This window comes from Myotis daubentonii, chromosome 7 (assembly GCF_963259705.1).
Source record: "Myotis daubentonii chromosome 7, mMyoDau2.1, whole genome shotgun sequence".
NCBI lineage: Eukaryota > Metazoa > Chordata > Mammalia > Chiroptera > Vespertilionidae > Myotis > Myotis daubentonii.
This window is the reverse complement of record NC_081846.1, coordinates 79813912-79829083: the sequence shown is the minus strand read 5'-3', so window position 1 is coordinate 79829083 and position 15172 is coordinate 79813912. Positions and strand designations below refer to the sequence as shown.

General features: G+C 44.1%; 1 protein-coding gene across 10 annotated transcripts in view; it reads right to left on the bottom strand.

The window, feature by feature from the left end:
- Positions 1–15172, bottom strand: part of NCKAP5 (NCK associated protein 5) — a 941160-nt gene that overhangs the window by 578360 nt on the left and 347628 nt on the right. Inside the window, exon 1 of one of the 10 annotated variants that reach the window (XM_059704630.1) lies at positions 3771–4182. The exons of the other annotated variants lie outside the window; for them this stretch is intronic. The gene's annotated coding sequence lies outside the window, so the exon portion shown is untranslated. Of the gene's footprint in view, positions 1–3770; positions 4183–15172 lie in introns of those variants that run through there. 10 annotated transcript variants of the gene reach the window in all.

Here is a 15172-nt window from a genome sequence, read left to right as displayed (position 1 = left end):
GATTCCTGTTGGGGTTGGATGGGCACCAAACAACCATAGCTGACAATGTATACAGGAAGATGTACATAAGTTATATGCAAACAGGATGTATTTTACATAAGGAACTTGAGCATCCATGGACTTTGATACCCACTGGGGTCCTGGAACCAATCCCCTGTGGATATGGGCAATGGGCTTGAGTAACAAATTCTTCACCAAAAAACCCACAAATGCTACACATCTAAAAAGTTCCTACAAACCCATGGTACCAAATAATAAAAACCTTTCTTGGGTATCTCTACTCTTTTCTTATAACAGACCTTACCCTGTGATGACCTTCTTGGTCTGTCTGTTAACCCAGCCATACCCACAGCCAGCCTCTCACCACAATAAGTTCCATTTGATACACCACTTTGCTTGCACAACTTCTTTGAATAAAACTTTTCTAAGTGATAAACAAGATGATTATAATGATGTCTGAAATGCCAACCAAACTTTATAAGTATCAGCTGGCCTTCTAGAAACCATTGTTGGAGGTAAGTCATGAATGACATTCCCAGCTGAGAAGTGAGGAATGGCCGCCCTCCATTTGAAGGGGATGAGGAAATGAACACATCTACACACAGGCCTTCTGCACATTCTCCCCGGATAGTCATGTGCCACACAAACATGTGTCTGTCAGTGAAAGACTGCATAGAGGATGGTGGTCTCCTAAGAATATAAAGGGGCTGAAAAGTTCCTATCACCTAGTAACACAGCAGCTGTGGTAACATTGTAGCTCAACACATTACATGTTTGTGGTGATGCTGGTGCAAGCAAACCCACTGCATTGCCAGTGTATGAAAGTACAGCACATACATTACAGTAGCAGGGTAGGCCAGTGGTCGGCAAACTGCGGCTGGCGAGCCACATGTGGCTCTTTGCCCCCTTGAGTGTGTGGCTCTTCCACAAAATACAGACTTCTGCTCATGGGCCATGAAGTTTCAATCACACTGTACATACGCGCCCGCACGTGGTATTTTGTGGAAGAGCCACACTCAAGGGGCCAAAGAGCCGCATGTGGCTCGCCAGCCGCAGTTTGCCGACCACGGGGCTAGACCATCAGTTGTGTAAGGACACTCTATGATGTTCCCTCAATGGCAAAATAACCTAAGGGCACATTTCATGGAACACATCCCAGTCATTAGTGGTGAATGACTAAATAATAAGAAAGAGAGACTGCCATTTATTCACCTGAGATATGTCTGGCTTTCAAGGTAATGGGTTAAAATGATCAAAACCTTGATTATCTTCATTTGGCTCAGACAAGGTACACAGACTCATTTTTTATGTTCTAAGTACTGAAAATTGCTCTGTTTCTAAAGTAAATTCATACTAGAAACTTGCAAATATCTCAAGAATGCCTCGTAACGAAAGAAAGTAACTTCATTGTCTACTCATTTTGCTTAATTTTCTAGTCTCCCAGCAACTTTGTGCTCACACTTTCATCCCATTTCAGGTCCTAGCATAAGGCAACAGTCCAGAACCCTGGAAATTCTCCACCGCCAGCAGCCAGTCCTCCCCTGGGGACCACAGTCACAGGATGGAGTCTCTTCCCACGATGGCTTCCTGGCAATGTGCACGCTACCTGCATTTCACCTACCTTCTCCAGGCCACATGCCTGCGACTAAGCTCCCTAAGCATCTCTGGAGTCACTATTCTGTGTTCTAAAGCTCCATCAGCTGTGGGGACGATTTGCAAGGTTCTCTTTCTAGTGGGTTAAGCGGGATTGGTGAGCATTACTGGCCTCTTGGTGGAATCCTGCTATTTAAAATTCCTGCTGCTGGGATTAAGGGAGATAATGCCCAGGAAAGCTTCTATAAACTGTAAAGTCCTGGTCCAATGTCCTGTGCTGCTCTAATATCAACTAACGTGGCAATAACCACGACCCAGCAGTCAGGTGGCCTTTAAAATGCCCATGGCCATTTGGGCCTAGTCTTTGCTTCATTCCCAACCTACACTGGTGCTCAACACAGCAGAACCTCTCCAAGTTTTGTTTGGAAGAATCAATGAGTCACTTTAAGACATTACATGGTTTTTCAAAGTAATGTCAACAGGCAAAACAGAGCTCAGCATGCCGATTTAGAAAATGAAAATATTCTACCCCAAATACTGAGGTGCTGAGAAAAACATACTGTAGAACAAAAGTTCTCCTGAAGATAACTTCTCTGATAATGAAATCTGGCCCTTTGTAGTCACTACTAGGGAGAGGGGGGAGGAGCACAGATTGGGCAGGGATGTCTATTAGCTCAGAGCATTTGTATTAGTTCAGATGCCTAAAGGAGGAGGCTGCCCTCCCTGAAAAAGGAGGGGCGATGAGTGTGAGGGGGTCAAAATGAAATCGCACAGAAGCAGCAAAGCGGTGTGGGTACTGAGCATTCTAAGTGCAGGCCTATCCCCATCATCCTGTCTTTCTAGGGCTGGGCATGGCAGGCCCTGTGGGAGGAGAGAGGAAGCAGAGGAAGAGATATTGATATGAAATGAATTATTTTTGAAAATGCTTTCATGAGCATTTGTGGGATTAGTGCTGATCATTAAGGAGGTGGGGGAGGAGGGTGGTACAGAAAGGAGATGGTAGTGTCTCCTTTACTGGACACAACAGAACCAGGAGAGTAAGAAGGGAAACTCCGGAGGCAAACTCTGGCTCTGAATTTAACCCAGGTGATGAGGATCTCCTAAGGCCCCTTTTATGAAGGGGTGGGGTGGGTTGGGGTGGGCGGGGCCTAGGAGGGAAGAAGTTTGCCAGCTCCCTGGAGGTCTACAGGGCTAAAGGGCTTCAGCAGCAGAGAGGGTCCCTGCCCCAGCACCCGCTAAGCTCCAGAAAATATCGTGTTTCTGCCCATCAATCAGCATTAAGCTACTTTGGGGGCTGAGCTTTCTGCACAGGCAGTTGCCAGTAGCAACAGGGCATACACGCATAGCTCCTGGGGAGCTGGGTGGCAGCAAGGGAGGGGTGCCAGAGCAGGAGGACCTGAGCTGTTGTGTAGACAAGGTCAGGGACCCACTGGTGAGGGGGGGCGGGAGAAGGGCTACCGTGGCAGGTGGGGACAGGCATACCCTGCTGGGCCAGGCCAGGCAGCGGTCCAGGCCACTGGCCCCTGGGGGGGTGTGGGGGGTGGGGTTTGGTGGCACAGCAATGTCCCTGCCAAGTTCAGCAGCCTCCTGGCCCTCTTGGAGGCGCCTTGCTCTGCTGACACCTGGACCTGGGAGCCAAGGCCAAGAGGGGGAGAGGCACCAGTCCTGTGCTTGGAGGGTCTGGTATTCAAGACCCGCCCACTGCCAGCCACCCCTCCACACCCTTCAGGAATCTCTGGAGGGCGCCCAGGTGGAACTGTGTGTCCACGTGTGCGTGTTTTCACTTGTGCTTCCAGCACAAAAGGGAGGCCCCACAGGTGGGAAGGAGGGCGTGTGCGTTGTGCTGGGTAGGAACTGCCGTGGGACCAGGAATGTGGATGCGACCTCACACACCCACCCGCCGTCTGGTGGAGCAGCGCGCAGGGAAGAGCGCCCCTAACCTCCCACCTCCCTCCCGAACTTCTCCCCCTGCCGTTGGGATCTGGTAAGATGGGAAAGAAGGGCAACAGTGAGGGGAGGCGGTAGAGGGCAGAGATGGACCGAGGAGACCACGGAGGTAGGAACTGAAGCAGGGAGTCAGCGGGACGAGCGGGAGCGAAGGGGCCGGGAGAGCCCCCCACCCGGCAGCCTGGAGCTGGGTGCGCGCGTGGGAGGGGCGCGGGCCGGCGTCTCCTTACCTGGCCTTTGCTGGAGCATTTTGCAGTGGGTCGGGGCTGGGGGCTGGGTGGGTGCCGCCCCGGGGGCAGAGGCTGCAGGGCTGTCACTTCGGGAGCAGCCAGGCGCTGGCCACAGAGCCCGGAGTTGGCAAACTTGCCATGCCCGTGCCCGGAGCGCGCAGAGGTAGGCTGGGCCACGCGCGCTCCGCAGCCAGCCCGCGGCTCGGGGTAGCCCAGACTCCACGCTCCTGGCTTTCTTCTGCTTTGTGTGCCACGGGTCCCCCTGCGCCTGCCTCCGGAGTCCCCGCGCCCTCTGGGCGATGGGCCCTTTGCGGGGCGCTCTGGGAGCCCCTTGGGTCTGGGTGCCACTTTCCTCCAGGAGGCGCGCCTTAAACAGCTGCCCAGGAGCGCCGGGCCGGCTGCGCTGGTGCGCTCTTACTAGGCGGCTGGGCCCATAGACTCCCGCCCCCACCTTCTCCCCCTCCCCGCCCCTCCGCCTCCCCCCCGCCCCCAGAAGCTGCTTAGGATGGGGCTGTCAAATCCAGCCCATCTGCTGCAATCATAATCTGTCTCAACCGAACGGTTCTGACAAATCTCCGCCTGGAGCCTGAGTTGGGGAAGCCAGTGGGTGCGGGGAGGGGAGAGGAGGGGGGGGAGCAGGGAGACTAGGTCCTGGTGCCCAGAGAGGAGGGCCCAGAGGCTCCTATTGTCTGGCCCAGCAGAGGAACTGAAAGGGGAAGTGGGGATCCCAAAAAGGAAATGGTGCTTTCCTTTCCCACTTCCTAATGAGCAAAACCAGTCCATCCTGGCGGCCCTGGCATACTCACCCCGCACCACCCCTCACCGCCTGCTGCCGTGTCTGTGGAAGGGATTTGTGCTAATGAACTAAGCAAACAGGTCCTGTAATCCTATCATCAGGGGGACCCAGAGGCTGGCACCCATACCCAAATTACTGTAACTGGCAGGTGAGAGCTGGAACCAACAGTCATCTGTCTGGAGGCAGAAGCTGGTTCCCAAGCACATTTGGGAATAAAGCTCTGGAGGGAGGGCTGGCATGTAATTGGCAAAGAAGCTGGGCCCTTTGCCTCCTGTTGGCTTTTGGAGACAAAACGAAAATCTTCTTTGGGTAAGAACATGCAGAACTTAGTTTAGCTTCATTTTGAATTAAAATAATTCTCTCTTTTTTTTCATTTTCTCATGGAACTATTCTTTTTAAAGCAGTACTATTTTATTAGGGAATAGTTTTAAAAACTGATACTTTTAAAATTAAAATAGTTTATTCAATAGTGCAATAACACACTTTGAACTATTTTTATACACCACTTCAATATAACCACATGTTTCTACTGGTGAGAGGCTTATAAGGATTACGGGAATTTTTTTTTAATAATAAAAATAACAGTAGTCCTAGATACACATAAACAAGTCTTAAAGCATAAAGAATATGGCCAATTGGATTATGCCTGGTTTTGTACATTCTTCTCAAGTGCTAGGAAAAGTTCAATTACTCCGACTGACAGTATTTGTTGGGGAATAATTTGTTTGGTAAACAAATCACCAGTTCAAAAGTTGAAGGGGAAAATTTGTAAGCCATTTATTCAGATAGGTGCACGAGGTAGGCAGAAATAAGTATACTTTACTGTAGAAATTGAATTGAGTTTAATTTAAAACTCTATTCAGATCATTATTTGGCTTTATGCTGTAGCGGAGAACTGTGGCCAAGCCACATTAAGCACTCACTTACCTAGGCAGAGCCTGTGCCTTCTCCTTATTTTATAGCCCAGTGGTGCTTACCACAGCACTCTGGGCTCTCCATGAATTCTGATGCTCTGAAGTCTCCATTTACATCACTGTGACTTGATACGTGAGGTACATGGAGGTTCAAGTGTTACTTTCTCCAGTAAGTAAATATAAGTCAAGGACAACTTCCTAGATCTGATTGTGCCTGGCGAGGTCTAGGCACAATCAGATCTAGGGGTGGGACACTGAGGGGAGAGGTGAAGGGGGGGTGGCGGGGTGGGTTTAGAGGACAGATCATTGGGTCAGGTCCAACCGGCTAACTTAAGGACTTTGGTTTTTACTCTGAGTGATGTAGGAGGAGACGCACACAGAGGGTTGACAGCAGAGGCGTTTCATGATCTGACTTAATGGATCACTCTGGCTACCATGTTGTGAATTCACTGCAGGAGGAAAAAGAAGAAAGGAGGAGATCTATGATTAGCCTATTGCAGGAATCTACCTGACAGGGCATGGCATGGACAGGGCCATAGCAAGAAAGATAGTGAGAACTGGTGGCAATCTGGGATGGTTTTGAATTGAGAGCCAATAGCATTTGCTCAGAACAGGGGGTTTGGGGGGAAAAAATCAAGGATTAAATAATAACTGCAAGTGTTGGGCCTTAGCAGTTAAAAGGATGGAGATGGTATTGACTGAAATGGGAAGACTAAACAGGACAGAAAGCATGTTGGTGCAAGAAACAAAGGTTCAGTTTCGGATGTGTTAAGAGTGGGGTGCCTACTAAGTTAAATTTTAAAAATAGCTCATTTCTGTAAATTTCTTAGAAGAGTCCCTGACTGTATTAAGCACCATATAAATGCGTTTGGGGTTGAGCTTGCGTTACGGGGCTTGTGTTGGTGGTTGTTATTACTGTTATTTATGTTTATCAACCAGAATGACATATTAAGTGTGCAGCCAAATATATATTCAAGTGCTGTGTTCCGGGTACCAGTCCAATGTAGAGATGTAAATTTGGGGATTGTCTAAGTATAGATGGTTAAATTAAATCTATCAGATGACGTAGGCCCGTGGTCGGCAAACTGCGGCTCGTGAGCCACATGCGGCTTTTTGGCCCGTTGAGTGTGGCTCTTCCTAAGCCTTAGGAGTACCCTAATTAAGTTAATAACAATGTACCTACCTATATAGTTTAAGTTTAAAAAATTTGGCTCTCAAAAGAAATTTCAATCGTTGTACTGTTGATATTTGGCTCTGTTGACTAATGAGTTTGCCGACCACTGGTGTAGGCCATTAAGGATGTGAGTAGTTAGAAAAGAGATGTTCAAGGAGTGAATCCTGAAAGGCACTCCAACTGTACAAAGTCAAGACAATGAAAATGAACCCCAAGTGGCAGCCAGTAAGAGATAAGGCAAATCAGGAAAATGGACTCCCTCAGGAACCCTCTATAGAAGGTATTTCAAGAGGAAGGGAATGATTGTCTTCATAGATATGATTATCTCCATAGAAAAACCCAAAAGAACACAGAGGAAAGCTATGATAGAGCTTATCAAAGCTACTGGAGAAACTGACTATTGTCTGTTTACAATATAACATCCAGGTGTCCCAGCACCTAGGTAAGGATCAGGCACAAGATAAATATTCAACATGTGCTCAATCAAGTAATGAATCATAAAGGGATTAAATGCCTTATGCTCCAAAGTATGCTGCAAGACTAACAAAATCAAGCATGACAATTATGTAGAGCAACTTAAATTCTCCTACATATGTGGGAATGCCAAATGACACAGCAAATTTGGAAAACCAATTGACAGTTTCTTGTCAAGTTAAACATACACTTAAAAAACCATCCAGTAACCCCATTCCTGGATATTTACCCGAGAGAAGTAAAAACGTGATCACACTAAGACTTGCACAGAAATGTTTATAGCAGCAGTATTCATAATATTCCCAAACTGGAAATATCCCAAATTTCCATCAATTTGTAAATAGAAAAACAAGCTGTGGTAGATCCATCCATACCATAAAAAACTACTCAGCAATAAAAAGGAACCAACGGTTGATAAACGTAACAACATGCATGAATCTCAAAAGTACCATGCTAAGTGAAAGAATATACTTGATGACTAGCTCTTATTTGATTCCATTTGATTCTAAAAAACTCTAGAGACAAAAGGCAGTTGAGTGGGCTGGGGCTGGGGCTGGGAAGGGGATTGACTAGCAGCGGTTCTCAACCTGTGGGATGCGAACAATGAAAATACATCCTGCATATCAGACATTTACATGACGATTCATACAGTAGCAAAATTACAGTTATGAAGTAGCAACGAAAATAATTTTATGGTTGGGGGTCACCACAACATGAGGAACTGTATTAAAGGGTCTCAGCATTAGGAAGGTTGAGAACCACTGGACTACAGAGAGGCACAAGAGGATAACTTGGCATGTGGGAAATATTCCATATCATGATGGTGATGGTGTCACAAAACTGTGTATATTTGTCAAACTCATCAAATTGTTCACATGAAAACTGATGAATTTCATTGCATGTAAATTAAACCTTAATAAAAATATTTTTAAAAGACAAATAATTACCTTTTTTTTCTTTTTGGTAGGGGAATGATAGTGCTTACCCACTTGAGAAGAGGAAGCTTACCTCAGATATAGCACCAGTTTGTAATCCCCACTAAAGAAACAGATCCAAATAAGGATTACCAATAGATGTTAAAGTCATTACATAAAAGATTGATGGAAAACAGAATATTCATATAGTAACAAATATCACCTCTTATTTTTCTAATTACAAAGGAGAAATCTTATACAAGGGAGAGATCACCTGAATGCTTCCTCCTTATACTATGCTTCCTGAAAAGTGCATAACATCACTACTCAAGTATTCTTGAAGAAAATAAGTTTAATCTGAACCTAGGCCAGACCTTGGACATAAACTCCAGTTTATAAGGATGGAAGCCAGAGGATCAGATACATGACACAAAAGGAAACATTGAGCCACATGCAGAACAGGATGCTCTGGAGCTCTTCAAAAGTCACTGTCTATGGATGCAGCAAGTAGGGGGAGAAACCAGCTTGGAAGAGATAAGACATAGCAAAATAAAACTACTGTGATTGGGTCTTGGTCTAAACTAAACAGTTATAAAAACATTTTGGAAACAATTAGAGAAAATTAAGTAAGAATGGTATTGGATATGAGAATTCTTATTTATTTTGCTAAGGGAAAATATGCATCTACAATAATAAAAGCATAATATGCAAATCAACCGAATGACCAACCAGCGGAACGACCATCTGGATGACCTTCCAGATGACCATGCTATCACACACACTGGAGCCAGGCCAGCCAAGGTGAGTGCGATGCGATTGGTTGGGGGGCCCTGCCATCAACCCACGATCACCCCGAAGAGGGAGACCCAGCCCAACCTCTACGGGGCAATCAAGGGGGTCTCTGCGATTGATTGCCCCAAAGAGAGAGGCCCAGGCCACCCTCTGTGCAGTGATTGATCGCAGAGCCCTGGCTGGGTGGGCAGGGTCTCCCTCTGTGGCACGATTGATCTGGGGGCCCCGTGATCTATCTCCCTACAGAGGGAGGCCCGGGCCACCAGCCAGCAATACTGTGGTGGGTGTGTGGGGCCTGCCAAGCGATGGCACCCCACACCTGTGGCCTGCAGAGGGAGGTGACAGGTGGCAGGGGAGGAGGGGCAGCACTGCCCAGATGGCAAGCAGTGGCAGCGGTGGGAAGGAAAGCCCGATCGGCCCCGATTGCTGACCAGGCCTAGAGACCCCACCCAAGGGGTCCCAGATTGCAAGAGGCCGCAGGCCAGGCTGAGGGACGCCCCCCACCATGCACGCATTTCGTGCACTGGGTCTCTAGTTGTGGATATAAAGGAAGTGGTTCTTATTTTTAAAAGACACCTGGCTAAAGTGTTTAGGATTAAGTATCATGGTGTTTGCCACTCACTTTGGAAAAAACATATATGAAACAAAATGTTAATGTTTGTTGATGCTAAATGTGGAGAGATGAGTGTTTTATTGCCTTGGTCTTTTAATTTTTCTATATATTTTGCTTTTTCTTAAAAATACATACTTTTAAAGCCCATGGATCAATAATTAATTATAAAGGAGTTATTGAAAAAAATTAGAATTTTAGGTCTTAAAATTAAAACACTATGTATCAAAACTCATAAAATAGAAGAAACTAAAACAGCACATAGAAATAAATTAATAATTCTAGTACATATTCTACAAGTGAAGAAAAATGGAAAATTAGTATGTTAAACATCCAACAAAAGAGAATAGAAAAAGAAAAACAACAAATAGAATAAAATAAATAATAAAGATAAAATCAAAGTTTAATAAAATACAACACAACATTAATAAAGGATCAATAAAACCTTATCTGCTTAGATCAATGATAAACATAGGAGACAGATAAATAACCTCAAGAATAAAAATGGCTATGGAAATAAGGATTCAACCGAGATATAAAGTGTTATGACTAATTTACTATGAGTGATTCTATGGCAGCGGTTCTCAACCTGTGGGTCGCGGCCACTTTGGGGGTCGAACGACCCTTTCACAGGGGTCACCTAAGACCATACTGCATATCAGATATTTACATTATGATTCATAACAGTAGCAACATTACAGTTATGAAGTAGCAACGGAAATAATTTTATGGTTGGGTCACAACATGAGGAACTGTATTTAAAGGGGTGCCTATGGCAATAACTTTTAAAACATAGGTAAAATGATCATGTCCTAAAATTTAAAAAAACACACAACTTTTAATAAAAGTTTTCCATTGTATACAATTATCACATTTTATTTATCCATCCACCAGTTAATGCCCCTTGGGATATTTCCATTCTTTGCCTATTGTAAAAAAAGAAATTCATGCACAAGTTTTTGTGTGGACACAGGTTTTCATTTCTCATGTGTGTATGCATGTATGTATGTGCATAAATAAAGCAGCTACATGATTTTGCATTCCAACCAGCAATGTGTGAGGCTTTCACTTTCTTCACCTTCTCACCAACATTTATTAATATTTATTATTTTTGGTTATAGTCATCATCACGAGTACAAAGTGGTATCACCCATTGTGATTCTGATTTACATTTTCCTAATGGCTAATGATATTCTGTGTCTTTTCATGTGCTTATTGGTCCCACCTGATCATGGTGTATGAACTCTTTAATGCATTGCTGGATCCCGTATGCTAATATTTGGTTGAAGATTTTAGCATCTATGTTCAACAGGGATACTGGCATATAATTTTCCTTCTTTATGGTGTCTTTATCTGGTTTTGGAATAATGACAGTCTCATAAAATGAGCTTGGAAGTCTTCCCTCCTTGAAATTCTGGAATAGTTTGAGAAGGATAGGTGTTAGTTCTTTGAATGTTTGGTAAAATTCACCTATGAAACCAGCTGAACCACAGGTCCAGGACTTTTGTTTGTTGGGAGTTTTTTGTTTGTTTGTTTTTATTACTTCTTCAATCTCACTACTTGTAATCTTCTCTGTCCAAATTCTCTGATTCTTCCTGATTCAGGTTTGGAAGATTGTATGTTTCTAGGAATTTATCTGTTTCACTCAGATTGTCCATTTGCTGGCATATAGTTGGTTATAATATTTTCTTACAATCCTTTGTATTTTGTTGGTCTCAGTCGATATTCCTCCTTTTTCTTTTCTGATTTTATTTGGATCCTCTTTTTTTCTTGATAATTCTGGATAAAGGTTTGTCAATCTTGTTTATCTATTCAGAGAACTAGCTTTTGGTTTTATTGCTTTTTTGTATTGTGTATTTAGACTCTATTTCATTTATTTCTGCTTTGATCTTTATAATTTACTTTCTTCTACTCACTTCAGGCTTTGTTCATTTTTCTTTTCCTATTTCCTTTAAGTGTAAAGTTAGAAAGCTTATTTGAGATTTTTCTTATTTCTTGAGGTAGGCCTGTATCAATATGAATTTCCCTCTTAGGAATATGTTCACTGTGTCCCATAGATTTGGGGTTGTTGTATTTTCATTTTCAATTGTTTCAAGGTATTATTTTTAATTTCTTCCTTTATCTCATTGTTAACTCATTAATTATTTAGTAACATTTCATTTAGCCTCCATGTCTTTGTGTGATTTTCAGTCTTATTGCAATTAATTTCTAGTTTCATACCATTGTGGTCAGAGAAGGTGCTTGATATGATTTCAATCTTCCTAAATTTACTGAGACTTGTTTTGTGTCTTAATATGTAGTCTATTCTAGAAAATGTTCCATGTGTACTTGAAAAGAATATATATTCTATTGTTTTGGGGTGAAATACTCTGAAGATATCAATTAAATCCATCTGACCTAGTATGTCATTTGAGGCCACCATTTCCTGGTTGATTTTCTGTCTGAAGACCTGTCCATTGATGTCAATGGGCTGTTAAGATCCCCTACTATGACTATATTACCGTCAACATATTCCTTTATGTCCATCAAGGTCTGCTTTTCATACTTAGGTGTTCCTATATTGAGAGCATAAATGTTTACAAGGGTTATATCCTCTTGTTTGATTGTTCCCTTTACCATTATGTAGTGTCCTTTTGTCTCTTACTAAAACCTTTCTTTTTAAATATTTTTTATTGATTTTGAAAGAGAGAGGAAGGGAGAGGGAGAAAGAGATAGAAACATTGATGTGACAATGGAATGTTGATTGGCTGAATCCTGCACGTCCCCTATCAGGGATCAAGCCTGCAGCACAGGCATGTGCCCTGACTAGGAATCAAGCCAGCAACCTTTTGGTGCACAGGATGATACCCAACCAACTGAGGCACACTGGCCAAGGCTATAGCATTCATTTTAAGGCCAATTGTGCCAGATATACATATTAGCCCCTCACCCTGTTTTTTCTTTTCATTTGCATTAAATATCTTTTTTCCATTCCTTTACTTTTAGTCTGTATGTATCTTTAGTTCTGAGGATGGGTCTCTCATAAACAGCATATATATGGTCTTTTTTTCTTATCCACTCAGCTATCCTATGCCTTTTGATTTAAGCCATTTAGATTTAAGGTTCTTATGGATAGGTACGTGTTTGTTGCCATTTTATTCTTTTAACTATATTCCTCTGTCACCATCTTATTTTTCTTGTCCTTCCTCCTCTTCCTTGTCCTCTTCCTTCCCCTTCTTCTAATTATTCCTCTCTTCCTATTCTTCTTCAAAAAGACCCTTTAACATTTCTAGTAATACTGGTTTGGTGGTAACAAACTCCTTTAACTTTTTCTTGTCTGGGATGCTCTTTTGTTCTTCAATGTTAAATGCTAGCCTTGCTGGGTAAAGTAGTCTTGGTGGTAGGTCCTTGCCTTTAATCACTTTGAATATTTCATGCCAATCCCTTCTGGCATTAAATGTTTCTGTTGAGAAATCAGCTGTCTTAAGGGAGCTCCCTTACAGGTAACTGTCTTTCTCTTGCAGCTTTTAAGATTCTCTCTGTCTTTAACCTTTGCCATTTTATTTATGATGTGTCTTAGTGTGGGCCTCTTTGGGTTCATCTTGTTTCTTGAGTTAGGCCTGTACCAATATGAATTGTGCTTCCTGGACTTAGGTGTCTTTTTTTTTTTTTTTCCCACCAGGTTAGGGTGGTTTCCGTCATTTTTTCTTCGAATAAGTTCTCAATCCCTTGCTCTCTCTCTTCTTCTGGTATCCTTATGATGCAGATGACTTTATGCTTCATGTTGTCCCAAAGGTCCCTTAAACTATGCTCATTTTTAAAAAATGTCTTTTCCTTTTTGCTGCTCTGCTTGGGTTTTTTCTACTTAGTCTTCCAAATAGATGATTCGATTCTCTTCTTTATCCAACCTACCATTTATTCCTTCTAGTGTATTCTTTATTTCAGATATTGTATTCTTCAGTCTGACTGGTCCTTTTTTCTGGTTTCTATGTCCCTCTTCATGCTGTAGAGCATCCTGATAACCATCATTTTGAACTCTAAATTTGATAAATTTCTCTTCTCCATTTTATGTAGCTTTTTCTGTGGATTTCTCCTGTTCTTTCATTTATAGATGTTTATTTGTCTCCTCATTTGGCTGACTCTTTATGTTTGTTTCTATGTATTAGATAGGTCTGCTACGACGCATAGTCTTTCTAGGGGGGCCTTATGTAGTACGTGTCCTTTGGGGCCCAGTGGCACGGTCTCCTTGATCACCTATGCTGGGTGCTCCAGGAATGGTCCTTGTGTCGGTTATGTGAGCCCTCCTATTATAATTGAGTCCTAATTACCACTGGCCAATTTGAGTGTGGGATCAACCCATGAGCTGACTGACCATGAGGTTCTACCCTGACCACAGTGTGTGAACTGCTGTGCAGTTAATAACCACCTGAAGCTGAATTCACCAGCAGGGTGTGTAACTTGCTGAGATCTCCTTTGGACATGCCACTTGTTAAGCTTACTGGATCCTGCTCTGATGTTGTCTGAAGCTGGCCACTGAGTGTGTTGGTTCTGAGCCTATTGGGGGAGACTCTGGTGCAGGCCTATGTCAGATGCTGCCTATTACTAACCCTGGGGAACCTGTTTGGAACTAAAAGCAATCCACAGTTTGTGGCTGCCTCTTCTGGGCCTGAGTGCATGTGGGAAGGACCAAGCTATGAATACCACAGCGGGCTTTCACCAGCACTGGTTCCAGGGGAAGGTCAGCAAAAGTCCCAAGGCACCCCGAGATTTGCTTCTGCCTGCCTCTGTCTGCTGGCTGCCTGTTAGGTTCAGTCACTGAAATAGCCTCTAATGGTATTTGAGTTGCATGAGGTAGATTCTCAGTGAGTCACCAAGTAGGGGTGAGTGATGTTCACCAGACTGATACAGGTTCAAACTTGGCACCAGCATTGGGTCTCAGTCCACTCAGCAAATGTCTCCTGATATACCAAGTCTAGCTGCCACATGCTGGGTGTTTGCAAACCTTTGTGCTGTGGCGGGGTCTCTGGGAGTTGTCAGGGTGAGGCCAGCAGAGTTTATCAGGCCTAGAAAAATCAAGATTTGGTGTGTGGAGGGAGGGCTCTGCTCTGGTCGGGTGTACAGGGGACAATGGCCCCTGCCCTTGAGCCACATGTATCTGTCTGTCCCAGATTCTGCTGGGAGGAGACCGAGCTCAAAAGGGTGGGCAGCAGGGAGGCAGGAGAGTGGGGCTAGTGGATCTCCCGTGATGGGGAGGTGCCAATCAGGCTTTGGGGAAGGTGTGTGTGTGTGTGTAGCGTTTGGGAGGGGGGTGTTGTCTCACCCCAGAGCCACACCTCTCAGTCTGTCCCAGATTTTGCCCAGACCTCTGCAGGGTGGAGCCACCAGGAGTCAGGCAGGTGGGGCCACCAGAGCCCAGAGGGTGGGTCTGCCGGAAGCCTGGAATATGGTTCCAGCAGATCTCCGATTAGAGCAGTGGTTCTCAACCTGTGGGTCGCGACCCCTTTGGGGATTGAACAACCCTTTCACAGTGGTCGCCTAAGACCATCGGAAAACACATATATAATTACATGTTTCTGTGATTCATCACCATGCTTTAATTATGTTCAATTTGTAACAATGAAATTGGGGTCACCAAAACATGAGGAACTGTATTAAAGGGTTGCGGCATTAGGAAGGTTGAGAACCACTGCATTAGAGGGAAGCACTAGTCAGGTTCACATGAAAGTGAGGGTATGGCCCCCACCCCAAA